General features: G+C 48.0%; 1 protein-coding gene across 1 annotated transcript in view; it reads right to left on the bottom strand.

Annotated features, from left to right (window-relative positions):
* Positions 1-14,360, bottom strand: part of LOC149339563 (kin of IRRE-like protein 2) — a 171,104-nt gene extending 156,744 nt beyond the window's left edge. Inside the window, exon 1 of the mRNA XM_089550510.1 lies at positions 13,702-14,360. The gene's annotated coding sequence lies outside the window, so the exon portion shown is untranslated. The remainder of the gene's footprint in view (positions 1-13,701) is intronic.
* Between the last annotated feature and the right edge of the window lie 2,621 nt (positions 14,361-16,981).

Here is a 16,981-nt window from a genome sequence, read left to right as displayed (position 1 = left end):
GTGCCTCAAATTCCGAATAGAGTTTTTAACTTCCTTTCTTAGGTTCGCATTCGAGAAACTAAGTGATTATGAGGCTGTGCTCTTTTCCGTACGCGAGACAAAAATAAATGAATGCAGGCGTTGGGGTGTGCCCATTAGAAAAGTTGGACCGTCGCAACACTACAACTAAACTTTTTCAAGTCGAAAACCGTAGATTTGTTTCGCATGTACTTTAATTCTCTTCAGCAAAAAATATATTTACAAATCAATTTTTTTTTCGTGACTGAAGTTTTTTTTACATCCCTTTTCGGTCTCCTGAACACAAAACGTCACCAGTATAGAAATAACTAAGGTAATATTTTTTATAACAGAAATCGCAGACAGTGAAATTATGTGCTCATATGCTAGCGCGCACCTGGCGCTAGCAAAACGGGTGCGCATAAGGCAATTTCGCTCCTTTGAGAGTAATAGCAGCAGTTAATGAACGCGATGCGTCTGAAACAGTGTTGAGACCTGACACAAGTCTGGCTGAAAGGCAGCTCATTCTAAAGGAATATGTGTTTCTGCTTTCGCAAAACTTGCACTTTCTCCACTTGCCCCACCTTGTTTCTGCGCTTATGTCAGCGAAACGCTAACGCACGCTACTTTTTTCTTAATATTTATTAAAGCCAGCCTTCTCCGAACAGGCTTTATATATAAACATACGCCCTCTAGACATGAGTTATGGAGATGCAAAAGCTTTAGAAAGAAAGTAGAAGAGGATAATTTTGACCTGAGAATGATGCTGACATGTCTGACCGGAGGAATTAGGACAGCCCGACGTGAATAAGATTTTGCCCCGCCTGTCAACAAGGTTGCAGCAACGCACTTTCTACACTCAACAGCACACCGAACGCGCAAACTCGCCGAATCTTTCACAACAAAATTTTTAATTAAAGTTATGGCGTGTGCCAGGACACGGTTCTTTCAGCCATGAAAACGCTACGGCGAGTAGTATGAAAGAAGCCGAGAGGTAAGTCTGCTAAAAAGCCTGCACGTGTGTATGAGCTAGTTTCGACACGAAAAACTGCGCTTTAAGAATTCGTGCGCAGCTTTAATGACGCTTAGTGCAAGAGCGCGCAAAAGTGTACAAGAAGCAGAAGAGCGCATACGAGTGCATAATAGTGCGAAGGAGTGAACAAGAGCGCACAAGAGCGCATACGAGTGCATAATAGTGCGAGTGCGAATAAGTGAACAAGAGCGCACAAGACCGCACAATAGCGCATAATAGTGCGAAAGAGTGAACAAGAGCGCGCAAAAGTGAACAAGAGCGCACAAGAGCGCATAACAGTGCGCAGGAGTGAACAAGAGCACGCAAAAGTGAACAAGAGTGCACAAGAGCGCATATGAGCGCATAATAGTGCGAAGGAGTAAATAAGAGCACGCAAAAGTGAACAAGAGTGCACAAGAGCGCATACGAGCGCATAATAGCGCGCAGGAGTGAACAAGAGCGCGCAAAATTGAACAAGAGCGCACAAGAGCGCATACGAGCGCATAATAGTGCGAAGAAGTGAACAAGAGCGCACAAGAACGCGCAAGAGTGCATAATAGTGCGAAGGAGTGAACAAGAGCGCATAACAGTGCGCAGGAGTGAACGAGAGCACGCAAAAGTGAACAAGAGTGCACAAGAGCGCATACGAGTGCGAAGGAGTGAACAAGAGCGCATACGAGCGCATAATAGTGCGCATGAGTGAAAAAAGAGCGCATAACAGTGCACATGAGTTAACAAGTGCGCACAAAAATGGACAAAAGCTCACAGGAGCGTTTCGCTTTAGACCCGTGCACTGTAGCCACTTCAATGCAGCAGTGCAAGAGACCGCCATTACCACCGGCGCAAAGCGCGATGCAGGGATGGGATTTGCCACGAAAGAATGCCCACCCGGTTTTCATCAAGAGGCCATACATAACAAGAACGCTAGAATTTAAGAAAGAGCGCGAAGAAATAACGGCCTGGCGCAGCGAAGCAGCAGCATCGAGCAATCGCTGCTCTCAAGTTTTTACACTGTCTCTCCTAAGGACACCGCAAGCGCGTAAAACGGAGCTGGCTCGTACGAAACTGCGCGTGACACCTACCCCCTTGACGACTAATTGAACGTCGTTTATCACGGCCGTCGAGCGCTCCTTCGCTTTCAATTTAACGAGCGCTAGCTAGGCCGCCGCCGGCGGCGCCGATGCGAAGGGCATGCTGGGAAGCTTACTACAGGCAGCAAAGTGCGGTATGCGCGGCCGCTTTAAACTCGTCCCGCGAGAACGCCTTCCAAAAGCCGGTGAAAAGGAAATATGAGAATCTCGAGCTCCGCGTAAGCTTAGAGGTGGTGTGTTGCTCTTAGCTTTCACAAACGTTTCTTTTTTTTTTACAATGGTGGAATATGCGGAAGTGGTCTGCAGTGTTGCAGATTGCTTTTTTTTTAAATGTTAGCTCGCATCACGAAACTGGTTAGGTTGATTAAAGAAGAAAAATTAGTCAGAAGCTACCTCTGTTTTCAGTTTTTTTTTCTTTCTTATACGACGTTGGCGAAGAAACATCGCCGTTGAAATAATAATCTAGCGCTGCGGGCAGGTCAGAGTTACACACGACTCAGAAAAAAAAAATCAAGAAACATCGCCGTTGAAATAATAATCTAGCGCTGCGGGCAGGTCAGAGTTACACACGACTCAGAAAAAAAAAATCAGGATAACGTGCAGCTATAATGTCAGGATACATGTAAGTAGTAATAAGCCCCTTCTTGCCTCGGCATGCTTGCTCGCTGTGTTGAGCGCAAAATTAACTTGCTAGTGCTGATGACGGCTATTTTGCGGGTTTTATATTCCAGACGCCTAGGCGGTTTCATGTGAGTTAATTATTAAAACTGGCTTGTGTACAGCATAATTAACTAGCTACTGAGCAACTACAAGTTCATTTTAAGCAGCGTGTGGGAAAAAGAAATAAAAACGAAGCAGTTCCGCAGAATACAGAAATAGAAAAGATGTATGGCGATACATTACTAAAACTAGTTTGTTCAAGTTGCGTTAGTATCGAGTTAAGCGAATGGAATGATGAAAAAGAAGAAAGTGAAAACTGGCTGGGAGGGAAAATGTGCCTGAAATCTAGCAGAAAGTAATGTGCAGACATGAGCCGAAAAGCAATCAGGTGCCTCACAAGCAAAATTAATAAAAGCTACGAATAGAGCATGTCAGAACTGCGAACTCTAAAAATGAAGGTTCAGAAACAGCAATTTGGGCTTTAACTTGCCTAATTAGCCATTTGGAGCAAACCTTTGAGCACAGAAGAAAAATGTATAATTTCAGTTATAGTTAAGTTATCTCGAGAACCATTACTTTAGTTTTAATTAGAATAAAAATGAGCTTGCTCTTTTTTTAGTACTTAATAGTCCCAGCGACGTTTCAGAGCTCCACTTTCATTGCCTGCACCAGCACCTATTCGTCAAACTGTAAGATAAGCAACAACTCACAATACATCATGAGCTGTCCTGAGCGTATTTAAAAGATATTTACTTATTCCAGTGGTGGCTGCGACCAGCAGCAACCACGTCTTTTCCTGACCGAGTGGTAGCCACGATCAAATCTTGCTCTTCCTGTTTCATCGTCACGACTCTTTTCTCTCCTTATTTGTCTGCTGTGGAGAGCTAACAGTGCACAGGCACGCACTATATAAGGCGCTTTGTACCACGAATTCTGGCTGGTGCGCAAGGGATGCTGATGATGCGATCTTAGTAACATTACTACAAGGCACCAAGCGTCCGTGCCCAGTTAATATTTCTTTTTCTGTCTTATTTTTCCTTCATCTTCTTTCTTCTCCTCCGGGATCAAACGAGTAACATTGTATTCTGTCCAGGCTATGCCAGACACCGAACAATCAAAAGCCTTGGACCCATACACTCTCTGCCCTTGAAACGAGACATTGCTTGGCAAGAAAGCAACTACAGAAAGCATAAGCAATACTCGCAGCTAAGCACAACTCCATTCCATGGCCGTCTTAAAGAAAGGAGGCCCGCAGGAAAAAGAAAATGCACAGAAGGTCAATGCGATTCATGCAGCAGAGTATGCGTTATTAGCATTAGTGTTCGCCGCGGACGGAGCGGCCGCTGCCGCGTTCAGAACATGGGAGCGGGTAGAATGATCCACTCTGTTAATTACCGTGTGAGACGCCGTGTCTACGCTCCACTCTCCTACTCCTGTACTCAGACTGGCGACCGTGGTGTTCCTCTCGCCGCCCGTCATCTCCAGCCCTCTGTTTCTCTCTCCATTTTACCTATAGCCAACCAATGCTTCGCACGCCAACCGCAACGCCGAGCACTTTCTTCAATAACGGGCGTTCGAATGCTAACGCACTTAAAAGAAACATTTTTGAATGATGTACTGGAGTCGACGTTTTCTGCTGCTCATGTTATTTCTTTGTTCGCTCAAGGAAAGTCCCGTGTTTAGGCCGCACTCAATTTTTGATCAGATGCAATGAACACCGCCACTAGATGACAGGTCAGGCCTTCGCGGCGGCTTCGGTAATGTGATTAAAACGGTAACATCTTCGATAACGTGGCCGTCGACAGTGAAGGCAACATGTGGCGTAGTATTCCCCTATCGAGCTCACGCTTAAATTTTTACGGAGGCGTCAGCTTTCTATAAGCGCCCATTAGTACGATAGTATAGTTTGGTGCCAGAGGTCAAATGACCAACAGCTGAGCGATGACTGCTAAGTATTCTCGACTGACCATTGACTACAGATAACCACACCTCTCGAAGATGCAGTGTCTGATCTGGCGAGCAGGCTTGTTCGTTAACGAATCATCCCCTCCATAACGAACCATGCTCTCGGCAAAACTCACACAGCCGATACACAATTCTGGCTCGCCCAGCTCGTATGTCCTTCACTGAAACTGACTTTAGGAATGCAGCTACGAACAGAACTAAAGCTAATGTAGGTAGCGTAAGTAATTTTTTCTGTTCGCAAGTTCATGAACACACTGCCTTGCACACGCCAGTCAACCTGCACGTCATACACCACCAGCGCTTTGCAACACTGACTGCTGCTGTGAACCTTGCTTTTACTAGTGGCTGAAGGATATTTCAGTTTATGAGAAAAAATACGAGTGCAGTTGTTTCCAGCATTACCGCTAACCGGCATGAAATGTTTATAAAAATGCACTGAACTCAACCATCATGTACTACAGGCGATGATCAGTTCGTAGGTATTCCCCGATGGCCTCTGTTTTGAGCTGTCTTTATTTCGTACAGGGCTCATAGCCCACTTTCCTTCTTCTTCATCAACTGCGGAATAAATAAACAATTAGAAAAAAAAAGCGTCGTCGCTTTTGGGCCGCTCCATGGACTTTGCTCAGACAATTCGTCACAAAGCACGAGCCCGCGGCGCGAGCAGCACCACGGACGGTCGTTATCGGGCTTAGCACTCAGCAGTTTGGCGTTTTTCCCTTCTTTCCTTATTCCACTAAACAGAAAGTGCTAACAGTACAGATTGCATTGCGCACGCACCATACACACACACGCGCATAGAGACACATGCTGTAGGGGATCGCTGGAGAGACGAAAAGAAAGTATTAACTGCCGGCGACTAATTTAAGCCACATAACGTCGGCCGGGCAGCGGCGGCGACGGCCAAGCCCCCTCTAATTGGCGCTCGCAGCAGTGGACCACATCTTTTGAGATAGGCCCGGGCCCAGAGAAAGTATCCAGCCGCATTGAGGGCTGGCCCTTCGCTACGCAGCTAAAAAAAAAAGAAGAAAATAACGACCGCCCTCCCTCGTCCCCCTCCGTCTGAGCCATCGGAAAGCTCGTTTAAGAATTTAATATCTCCCGCCTACCCCCACCCACCATCAACCCTGGCCAGCAGTTATTAATTACGGCAAATACTCGAGAGATATTACGCACGCACTTTTTGTTGTTCTTCGTTTGCTCTTCTTAACATTTTTTTTTGTTCGTGCCATTTGGCGGGCGCCGAGTAGTCGCCGAGGCGTCCTTGGGCCGTGCGGCCAGACTACCATGCGCGAGGAACACGGACGGCATAGAATTAAGGCCAGACAAGGAACGTGGACGTCTCTGACAGCTGCCCGCCGCGATATGCGCGATTGGTGCACTCACCCCGCTTCCCCCCCCCCCCCCTTCCCTCTTTCTGTACATTTGCATAATATTCCTTCGCTTCGTCAATCCATTTGCCTGTCTTTCGGGACTTCTTTTTTTCTTTGTCATTCTAGCAACTGCTTTCTAAGCTCTGCTTACAACGGCAAGTTGCATTTTTGCTTGTTCGATTACTCAGTGCACTGGGACACGATTTTCTTTTGCTCGGTGAGCTTTTTTTTTTGTTCTGTATGAATACCCTCGCGATAGTGCGGGATAAAAGCGGGCGTCAAATTCTTTCAAAAGCAAACAATGAAAGATAAGAATGAATCCTATTTGCTCTGTTGGACAGTGGCTCTTCTATATTGGGCTTTGAGCCATATTTGTTAAACTGAGGAAGGAACACGCAGAGCTCATTCGTGACTGAGAAAAAAAAAGAGTTTGGTTTTCGGTTTTTGTGGGGTTTAACGTCCCAAAGCGACTAAGGCTATGAGAGACGCCGTAGTGAAGGGCTCCGGAAATTTCGACCACCTGGGGTTCTTTAACGTGCACTGACATCGCACAGCACACGGGCCTCTAGAATTTCTCCTCCAAAGAAATTCTAGCCGTCGCGGCCGGGATCGAACCCGCGTCTTTCGGGCCAGCAGCCGAGCACCATAGCCACTGAGCCACCGCGGCGGCGAAAAAAAAGGGCTTCTTTAGCTTAAATTTTAAAGTAGGCTGCACATTCCAGGTTAAAAGTGTAAAAATGTTAAAAAAGTGTTAAAAAGTGTAAAAAAACATGTTGAAAAAGAGAATAATCAGCCACATAACTAAATGTTGCTGCCACGATTGGTGCAATGATTAACAGCTTCATTTAAAATAATATGCAGTCCAATAACTGTTGTTGCAATAAAATAAGCATTATTTTGTTTAGCATAGCTGTTAGTCTCTTTCTTTAGATAATCCCGGCCGCGGCGGCTAGAATTTCTTTGGAGGAGAAATTCTAGAGGCCCGTGTACTGTGCGATGTCAGTGCACGTTAAAGAACCCCAGGTGGTCGAAATTTCCGGAGCCCTTTACTACGGCGTCTCTCATAGCCTTGGTCGCTTTGGGACGTTAAAACCCCATAAACCAAACCAAACCATCTTTCTTTAGATAAAATGTTTGTCCATTTGTGAAGGCTAGGTCATTTTATGTATTCGGAATGTTAAGTTTACTTTACCAACGTGAAGAGGCAGACACAGAATAGCCGGATTTACAAATAAACCAGATGTGTCGCTAACTCCTGATTCTTCAGTATGCCACTTTTGTCAGTAAAGCGTACGAAGAAAGCGAGTATATTATCAATCTTGTGGAAGAGCTTTACTTGTAGCACAGCTCGCCAGTAACGCTACCTTCGCCACCGCCATACGGATTAAAAATTCTTTGTTTTATTTCCAGGCAAAGACAAATTCCCGGTTTCACTAACTCGAGCATCCCCCATAGTCAACTTGCTTCTTTACTTAACAGCCCGTTCGTCTCTAAGTACTGAGCGTCGAGCCATGTATGCGCGCTCTTCTTCATCAGGTTACGCAACGTTCCCATAGCGAGCGGCTTCAATAATAAAGGGGGAGACTCCGGCGCGGTCCTTCCGTAACGCGTTGTCAGCTCTTGCGCGTTTTTGGCGACGGCCGCCTTGCTAACCTTCGCGCCCGCATTCAAAGAAGCAAGCCCGGAGCATCGGTGCGAGTGCCCTCTGGCGATGTGCGGTGGCGGCGAGAGGGGTGAAGCGGTGGGCGCGTCACAGCCAGTTTTCCTGATCTGCAATCAAGTGAGAAGTGCTCATTAGCCCGGCAAGCCAGACCAGCCATGCACACCCAGCCAAGCGTGCACGTCCGAGAGCGTCGAGACAGCGATGTGGCGACGGTGTTGCTGCTGCTGCTGGTGTGCAGGAACACCCTTCTCGCTCTTTTCCTGCTGTTCCCTTTCCCTCCCTCTTCTTTCTCCGAATCCTCGCTTATGGGGCGACGCCTAACAGCGCGCGCACACCGGTGCGCCACCACGCTACGGTGAATTTCCCCGCCGTCGTTCCCTGTTTCGAGGGCCAAAAGTGCGGAGCTCATCAGAGTTTGCTTGTTGCGTTTGATGTCGGGCAGGGGGTGGGGGGTGGGGGGGGGGGGGGGGGGGTCTTGTCTCTCCATAGTGTGCGCCGTTATACCAGACAGGGAACAAATAAATAAAACGTCAAATTTGGGGGTGCTGCGTTTCGTCGAATGCCGAACTTTACTGCTTCACTCTCGGCGCAAAGCACAGGAATAAGCGGTTGCATCTCTCGACAGCAAGCACAGACGCACAGGTAGCGGGAAGAACAAAGAGACAGCATAGACAATGAGGCTAATCAGGCAGTCTGCCTCATTGGGCAAAGCGGAGTCTGCATCGGTTATCCGCTAACGACACACGGTGCGCAGGTCTTTTTTTTTTTTTTCGGGGGGGGGGGGGGGGGGGGCGTATTTAAAGATACCGGAGACTGCATGCAACGATGGAAACGCGTGAAAACGGGACACGTTAGCGAGCGCCACAAGCGCAGTTGTTTTAACGTGATGTGCATTTCAAACATGCAAGCGGTTTTCGCTAGTTGTGCTGGAAGCGCGATAAAGTGCGTGTCTCCACTGCTTTCACTTTCGATGACAGAGACCGACGTGATTATGTTGCTGGTGATATCTTTTTTTTTTTCGGAATGTGTTTGGGGGGGGGGGGGGTAACAAATCAACAGGTTGCGGCAGAGGCTGCTCAGCGCTCGTCGACACTGCTCCGTAGTTCCCTATGAAGCAGCGCAGTTCGAATTAGTTTCACGCGCTTTGGGACGACTTGCAACGCGAACGACGCATACATATGCTCGCATGATTCGGTTTGGTTTATGGGGTTTAACGTCCCAAAGCGACTAAGGCTATGAGAGACGCCGTAGTGAAGGGCTCCGGAAATTTCGACCACCTGGGGTTCTTTAACGTGCACTGACATCGCACAGTACACGGGCCTCGAATTTCTCCTCCAAAGAAATTCAGCCGCCGCGGCCGGGATCGAACCCGCGTCTTTCGAGCCAGCAGCCAAGCACCATAGCCACTGAGCCACCGCGGCGGCAGCGCTCGCATGATTCATTTAGAAAGAAGCCACATTGCAATTGAAGCTGACTTTGGCGTTGGACATGTACAATGGCCTCATCCCATTCCATACAGCGGTCTGTTCTAACGATGTGCCACTGAAAGCGCCTATGCGAATGCGGGGAATGAGGCGAAGAATAGAACATTTCAGTTATTTAAGGAAAAAGTCGCCCTAAATTCATTCTGTTGCCCGCAGGACTACCACAGAAGCGAACCGTAATGGCTTTCCGCAACGGAACAACAACAGAGATAAGTGGTTAAAAGCCCTGATTCTCTCTAGCTCGGCACGCCAAGCGAAACCCGGGCGGTCTTCAAAGAATGACTGGTAATAGGGCCACACTACCAAAAAATCCCGTTCCTCTCTCTCTCTCTCTCTCTCTCTCTCCCTTTCTAAGTTAATTAACCAATCTAAATTTTCCTGCAGGTCGTAACACTGGTTGCCCATTCATTACCCAGCTTTTCTTATGAGTCACCAATGCACGTGAAACTGCAGCGAGTCCCGTAACCGTGCCTGTGAAAGTGGCGAGACCTTTAAGCATATACGTCCAGCGAGTTCTCCTGGCTTGTATGGAAAGGCAAGCGTCGCGTTGTGCACTTGACCAACATGATGCTCAGCCGGTGCCGGAGGACTGTGTCTTTTGTGGCGATGACTCCGCGGCCGCCGACCGTGATTTCGAAAAGGCCTGGTGCTGTAAACTGCTTCGCGTCCTGAAGGCGTACAGCGCTTGCGAAAGACGTTGTGGTGGCCCTTCCCGCTCATTGCGTCCTTCTTTCACGCATCACTTATTCCTCTTTTGTCTCCTTCCCCTTACTTTTCGTCTTTTCCCCTTCCTCCCAGTCAAGGACAGTCACTTTGGAAGCTCCTTTGTTTAACCTCCCATCCCTGAACTGAAAATTTTGTTATTCCTCTTTTCCCTCAATTAGGGGAGTAATTACTAATTAGCATCCATCTTAGCTTGGTTCACGTATCTAATGAGCTTTATGAACTACCAAGCGTCTGCTTTCTTCATAAATTGCTGCTCATTCGTTGAAAATTTCACTCTTTCTCTTTCCTTCCGTCCATCCTGTCCGAACGAGAAGTTTGCATTGTCTCGATCAAAATTCTGGTTTGATTTTTGCTTGGTGCGCTTCGATAATTTAAAACAAAGCAAAAAAAAAAACTGCACGAACGAAGAACACGTCTTGCAACGAAGTGTTCCTTGTTAATTCTCTTCTTTTTGAGCTCTCTTACAAGGTTTAATAACATGAACCAACTCGACAAAACCGAAACTTTAAGCATAGTTTTGCTACAAACAGCTGATTCCTTTCAACACCACACGCTACTAAAACAGCACCCGTATTGTGTTTTTGGGGCTCTTTTCTCGTCCTGGATTTATCGCGCTGCTTTAAAATAGCGAGGCTCTATAATAATTAGCAAGAAATAAACATGTATAGCCATGTTGAATGCGAGCATCGGATTGCTTTTGACTGCTGGCTTGTTTCTTTCATAAAAGACAAAAGAACAAGAAAAGAATGATGAGCGATAACAACGCTGCCTGGTAGACTCGACAGCCGCCGTGGTGGCTCAGTGGTTATAATGCTCGGCTGCCGACCCGAAAGGCACGGGTTCTATTTCGGCCGCGGCGGTGAAATTCTGTGGACGCGCAATTCTAGAGGCCCGTGTGCTGTGCGATGTCAGTGCACGTTAAAGGACCCCAGGTGGTCGAAATTATTCCGGAACCCTCCACTACGGCGTCCCTCGTAGCCTGAGTCGCTTTGGGACGTTAAACCCCGTAAACCATAAACTATAACCAGATTATAAACACGAATACGCCTATATGGGAGTAAAACGAGAGTAAGTTGTCCTTTAGTGCACTCCCTAAAAGGGAGTGCACTAAAGGACAACTTACTCTCGTTTTTGTTCCTTTCTGTTCAGTGTGTAGCCGAGGCCCTCACGTTCGCGGATAGGCGTGTCCATTCCAAACAGAGACAGACGCGTGCTTTCCTTTTCCGCCGGACCCTTCCGCATCGAAATATATGCGTTCAAGGCAGAATCGCATACGCGGAGTTCCGGCCGACCTGTTCGAACGGTAGTGTGCGAGACCACGCGAAACAATAATTACGTTATCGACGGGCATCCGGACAAACAAGAGTTCCATTCCCGCCGTGTGTACGCGAGCCGTCTTTGGAAGCATTTATTGAGTTGCGCGTAATCTCGTTATGCACGTGCGCTCCCGGTTCGCTTTCTAATGACCTCGGCAGAGATCGATTAGTTCTGTTCACGTTTCTACTTTCTGTTCTTTGTTTAGGTATAGAAGGAGTGTACGCTCGCATCGCGAGCCTTAATGAATTCACGTCGTGGTCATTTTGGCGGAGGTACCGTTGAGTGAAAACAAACGGCATGCCCGTGTAGCTCACGGTATCAGAGAAGCCGCATGCAAAGCAAAATCAACTCCCCTCCCCCTCCCTTCCAACCCCTCCCCCACTGCCCGTATTTGCAATTGACAACACTATCTCCTCTAGTTTTTTTTTTTCTTCACATCGATCTTTATAAAAACGCGTTTCAATAATTCATTCCTTGTTATTATTATACCATCTTTAACCGTTTGCTATTGCTTCTTACGTCCCAGCGTTTCTTCTATCTTCGATTTTTTTTCTATAAAGTTGGCACAGAGAAATAAAATTTGAGAGGGTATTCCAGCCCCTTTTTTTCTCTCTCCACAGTTTCTCCCCTTTCCCTTTACATCAGGAAGCGGTTAAGGTGTCCACTCGGGGAGAGAGTGTTACCTTACCTTTCCTTTCCTCATTAGTCGTTACGCCGAGTTTGTACAATATGAGCGGCCACATTTCCCATCGCTGAATTCGCTTGTGTCGAACAATGAATTTCTGAGCTATGCTACTTAGCTTAGGAAATGATAGCTTTTCATAACATGTGCGTCTGCATTCATCGCGGCTCTCCGAATTCCCATCACTCGTTAGCCCGGAAACCAGATGGAAATACATGGAAATGCGTTGCAAACGGAAGAATGAGGTAGCGGCAAGAACAGGGACGGGGACGGCCTGAAATGTATATGCAAATGTCCGTGCTTCAGAAAAACCACAACGTCGGGGCTGAACGGCGAATGAATGCTTTGTAAGCTGTATATGTCTTCTCATGCCTTGCTTCGCTTAACCTAAGCTACTTGTCCTTGTTGAATGAATTTAGATGTTTCGTACGACACCTAATAAATTTCCAAAAGCGGGACTCTGTCTTACCTGAACTTCCCATCTTTCTCCGCTCGTGCGCAACATGTAGTTTCTCGTTAGTTGATTTTTTTTTTTTCATTGCACGCGCGAATTAATACGAGAAGGTACAGAAGCTTAAAAGAAGCAATCTGCCTGAAACGTCAAGGCTAACTGCTGTGCCATTTGTTGCATTTCTTCCGTGAATTGCTGAATTCTACACTTATTTAACAATTATACGATAAACTAAAAAGAATAATGGTATTAGACTTTAATTCGGCGGAAAACCCTTGAATGCCGAAAACTATAAACATTTGTAAAGTTGCTCATTGCTGATCAGACGTGCATAGGACCTGAATTAAAAACTACTCTTTAAGCAGCAGGTAACAGCTACTACTGGCTCATGTGTTCGCACTTCTCTTCATACAGTTTCAATACAGCCATGATTTAGGTCTCCTATTAAACTCTTCGGAAAGAATGTGCGTGAATAGCTATGCCTATGACTCATAGATAACAGCGTTCCAGACAAAAATTATTACACCTCTTTGGACAAATGAATTATCGCCCCAGAGTGGGGAGAAGTTATTGGCGATAAAGCGCTTGTAAAGCTCTCTTCAGCCTCTTAAGGCACTTTGTCGGGGATTTGAAGGCGGGGCTATGAGCCAGAGCAGTTTATGAATTATGAACGCTAATGACCGAGGGTGTAGCTCTGGTCGCCGCTTAAAATATTCAGAGCCCGCGGGGGTGAAAGGTTTTTGTGCGCAGCAAGGAGTCCAGGCTATCTTAATGAGGGCCACTTTGTCACACGAGCACCCGCCTACCCGCGAAAAAAAAAAAGAACTGAACCAACAAAGTGCGAAATTTCATTGTACTCCATCAGCGGAAGTCTTTCGCTTGCGGCTCGCGAATGACAAACTTTCAGGCAGCGACTCGAAAACACGCTCGAAGCTTTGTGAAGTAATGAAGCCGTGCGAGCTGCAAACTCGCGCGCATTCATTTATACGTAAGTATAATTGCAGTTTTTCCATAATACCGAAAATAATGGTGCGTTTGGTACAGTTTAGTAGACAGTTCTTGCTTCTTTTCTGCACGCAGTACTCGCGGCCGCAGTCGATCGTAATCAGAGGAGGCGCTAAAAAAACGTAGAAATTTTTATACCTGGCGGCTACGAACAAGCGAACTGAAGCGCTTTTTCATTTTTGAGTAGATAAGAAAGAGGGCCGAGTAGACGGCGTAAAGTTGTCATTTCATGTACGAACCAGAATAAGAACGAGGAAAAACCAGCAAGCGCTTACCACAAGCCAGGGACGGCGGGCGATCGCAGAACCACTTGTTCCGAGTCATCCGACAGTTCCTTAGCGAAACGCAGAGAGCTCAGCAGACGGACAGGGAGACGACGAACAGGTCGGGGGTCCAAAAACTCAGCACAGCGCAAGCAAAGCAGTCGTGTCTACTACGGGAGCGTCTTTTTCCTTGGGGGCAGCAGACTAACCCATGTTGAACCGGCGCGGTGTCCACGTCAGCGCGAGTTCCCAGGGGCAGAGCGACACAACCACAGTGTAGCGGCCGAAGCTCGCTAATTCACCGATCAAACAAGCGAAGAGGAGCGCGCGCGCGCGCCCACGGCCTCGGGGAACGGCCTTTCTAGAGGTGGCAGTCGGCCAAAAAAGAGGAGACAAGAGCTAAGCCGGCCCTTGCGTTTCGCCCAGCAAGCCGCGCTCTCACTCCGTCATAGCTTGGGCAAACAGCAGCAGCAACCGCTGCCCTCAACGCATCGGCTTCGGCATCGACGCCGACCAGGCGCGTCGCCGGGGAGCGTCCGAGCCGCGCGGCACCGCGTGCGCCAATGTGGCCCGAGCGCGGAACGAACCCGGCTTCTGAGCCGCGCCGTGAAGCCCTTCTCTCAGGCGGCGCCTCTCTCGCCATCCGCGACGCGCTCCCTTCGTCTCCCCCTTGCTCCGGGCCTCTGAAGTCTGCGTACTTTTGTTTCTTCTTCGTTGTGTCTTATGCGCTACCGCTTCGCCACTCGCGTCTTTTCTTCTCTTACTGGCTATCGCACCCCTCTCCCCCACTTCCCCATCCTCTTTCCCCAGCGGTGGCATGTCCCACTCTCTCTTGTTTTTTACGCTTCTTTCTCTTCAGTCGTCGCTTCCTCAACGTTTCCTCATCCCCCGCTTTCGTGCTTAGTGCCCGCGGAGAGCGCGCGGGAGAACTAAGCTTTCGCTCTCGTCTTCCGGCAAGTGACGTCATGTCCGGTGTCTTTCTTTCTCTTTGGCTTCTCTTCCATCTCTGTGACGATGCAAGCGCTCCCTTCCTCGTCCCCTCCCGACTCCCCGCGGCTCGGCGGGCGGTCTGTCGGCCGGCCGGCGGGGCGGTGGCGCTCACGTGTCTGCTGGCCGCTCCGTTCTCGCCCCCACCCGCCTCGCTCCCAGACCGAATCCCGCTGCGGAGCGGACGGCCAGGCAGGCAGCGTCCAGTTCGGCTCCTACGGTGTGGGTGCTCTTTGCGCTGCGTGTGACCGGCGCTTCGGTTTGTTTGCTTCGCGGCAGAGCTCTTCTTAAAGGGCGGGGAGGGGGCACAGAGAAATGGGTGGGAGGGCTTCAGAGAGGCACGCGGCGCGGTGTAGGGCTCTCGACTCAGCCTCTACTTTTGTGCTTTACTACCCCGGCGCCGGCAGGAACGACGGGGGAGCGTAGACTGCGCTTTATGTAAAATGGAAACAGACTCATAGCGTACTAGAGTGGGCCAGCTCAGGGGTATTGTGCGCGGGTGCTACAGGCCCCAAAGCGCGTTCTTTGAAGGAAGCCGCCGGACGCCCTCGAAGAGAGATGCCGAAGTCCCTAGCGGCTACAGGTTGGTTACTGTAACATGGGGTCCTAGGAGAGGAACGCAGAGGAGGAGAGAACAAATAAACGGTCTCGAGCAAAGCTTTTCAGCGTGTTGCACGGATCCTGTTTTTCTCATCGTGATTCAAAGCCGGAACTACGATATGCGTCTGTGAGCGGGCGCGATCTCTTATCTTGTGTCGATCGCCTATGTTCCCACTGGCTTGTCGGTCGTTTAGCACTTGGCCTGTGGATGAGCCGGGCGTGTTTTTTGCTTTGGGTACGTCCCCGGTAATATCAATTCCTGCCGCGAGGCCGAAGTCAACAAAAGCGAATCGACCGTCACAGGAGACGAGCACGAATGTAGGTCGCGCCGGTTTTGTCGTGTTGTGAAGTTCGCATTCATCTTTGTAGCTTCGGTACGAATAAAAACACCGCATGCTGAGAGTTCATAGAGATGTGCGCTGATAAATACTGACATGATTGATGGTATTATGGACCCCGCATCGGGTCTCACTAGAGTAGGGAGGTGGTATAGATTGAGATACTCGCATATTTTGGCGAGGACAACTACTGATCCCAACATTAGCGATGCAAAGTTAAGATAGCAGTTTTAATTTTTATTTTCTTTTTTAACCGGTGCTACTTCAATGCACTGCTTGAGATGTTTCTTTCCAGGCACATCCGTCAATTGAAAGATTGATAAAGATATTATAATCTGTTGAGTTTCATTAGCAAAGGGGTGAATGATGCCGCCATTGTCAGCAGATTGATGGAGGAAATGATATTGTGAAGGCACGAATATACGTCTGCGTTCAATAGTGAAATGATTGGAATAATAATTTCGAAACGCTAATGGAAAACGATACTTGAATATTACTGCTTAAAATTTGCCTTATTCAAGAGGAGTTCTTAATATGAGGGCTGGAATCGTTGCATCGATTCCAACTTTGAAGTAGGCTACCTGCTCGTCGTTCAGTGATTGCGGAAAGAAAATAAACTCAGCAACCGTCGTTTTGACATTAAGTCAGCATGTACCTCTAAATAGAGAATGTTGTATTGATGGCAAAAAGGTTTGGCTTATGGTTTGGTTTATGGGGTTTAACATCCCACAGCGACTAGGGCTATGAGGGACGCAAGAAATTAATCGTAGTCACTGCATCAAAATCCGTCATTTGTCATCAATATATTGAATTTTTAGTTGAGGAAAAATATATCAGCAACCTCTTGAGGAGTGTCTGATGCCAGGGTCAGCGTGTACCTTGAAATAGAGGATGTCATATTGATGGCAAAAAGTTAGCCGTAGTCACTGCACCGAAATCTGTCATTTGTCGTCTATGTATTCAATTTTTAGTGGAGAACAAAAATACCAGCAGCCCCTTGAGGAGTGCCTGCTACCTTGGTCACCAATTTATTCCACCGTGCTTCAAGATCGTCAGCATCGAGCTCTTCGAGACCCACTGCGCCACCACTGTTGTTGCTCAAGCCAGGGACGTCGTAATGACGCACTTGTGATTTCGTTTGGGGACGAGACTGATATCGAATTGCGTCACTGATTGGCCCCGACGAAACACACTCGACGAAAAATCTAAGAAAGGAGCAATCCACCCTTCGTTCCTCCCGCTCGGCACAGTCTGACATCGCAGTTGACTGTGTGGAATATCGCTAACGAATCTACTGCAAATTAGATTAGAGCTGTACCGTGGAGATGTCGGATCTCACTGGCGCCTGTGGTGCTCCACAGGCGAGT

The sequence above is a fragment of the Amblyomma mixtum genome, chromosome 6 (assembly GCF_055824585.1).
Source record: "Amblyomma mixtum isolate Tamu chromosome 6, ASM5582458v1, whole genome shotgun sequence".
Lineage (NCBI taxonomy): Eukaryota > Metazoa > Arthropoda > Arachnida > Ixodida > Ixodidae > Amblyomma > Amblyomma mixtum.
Note: the sequence above shows the minus strand (reverse complement) of the source record. Positions and strands in the feature narration are given on the sequence as shown.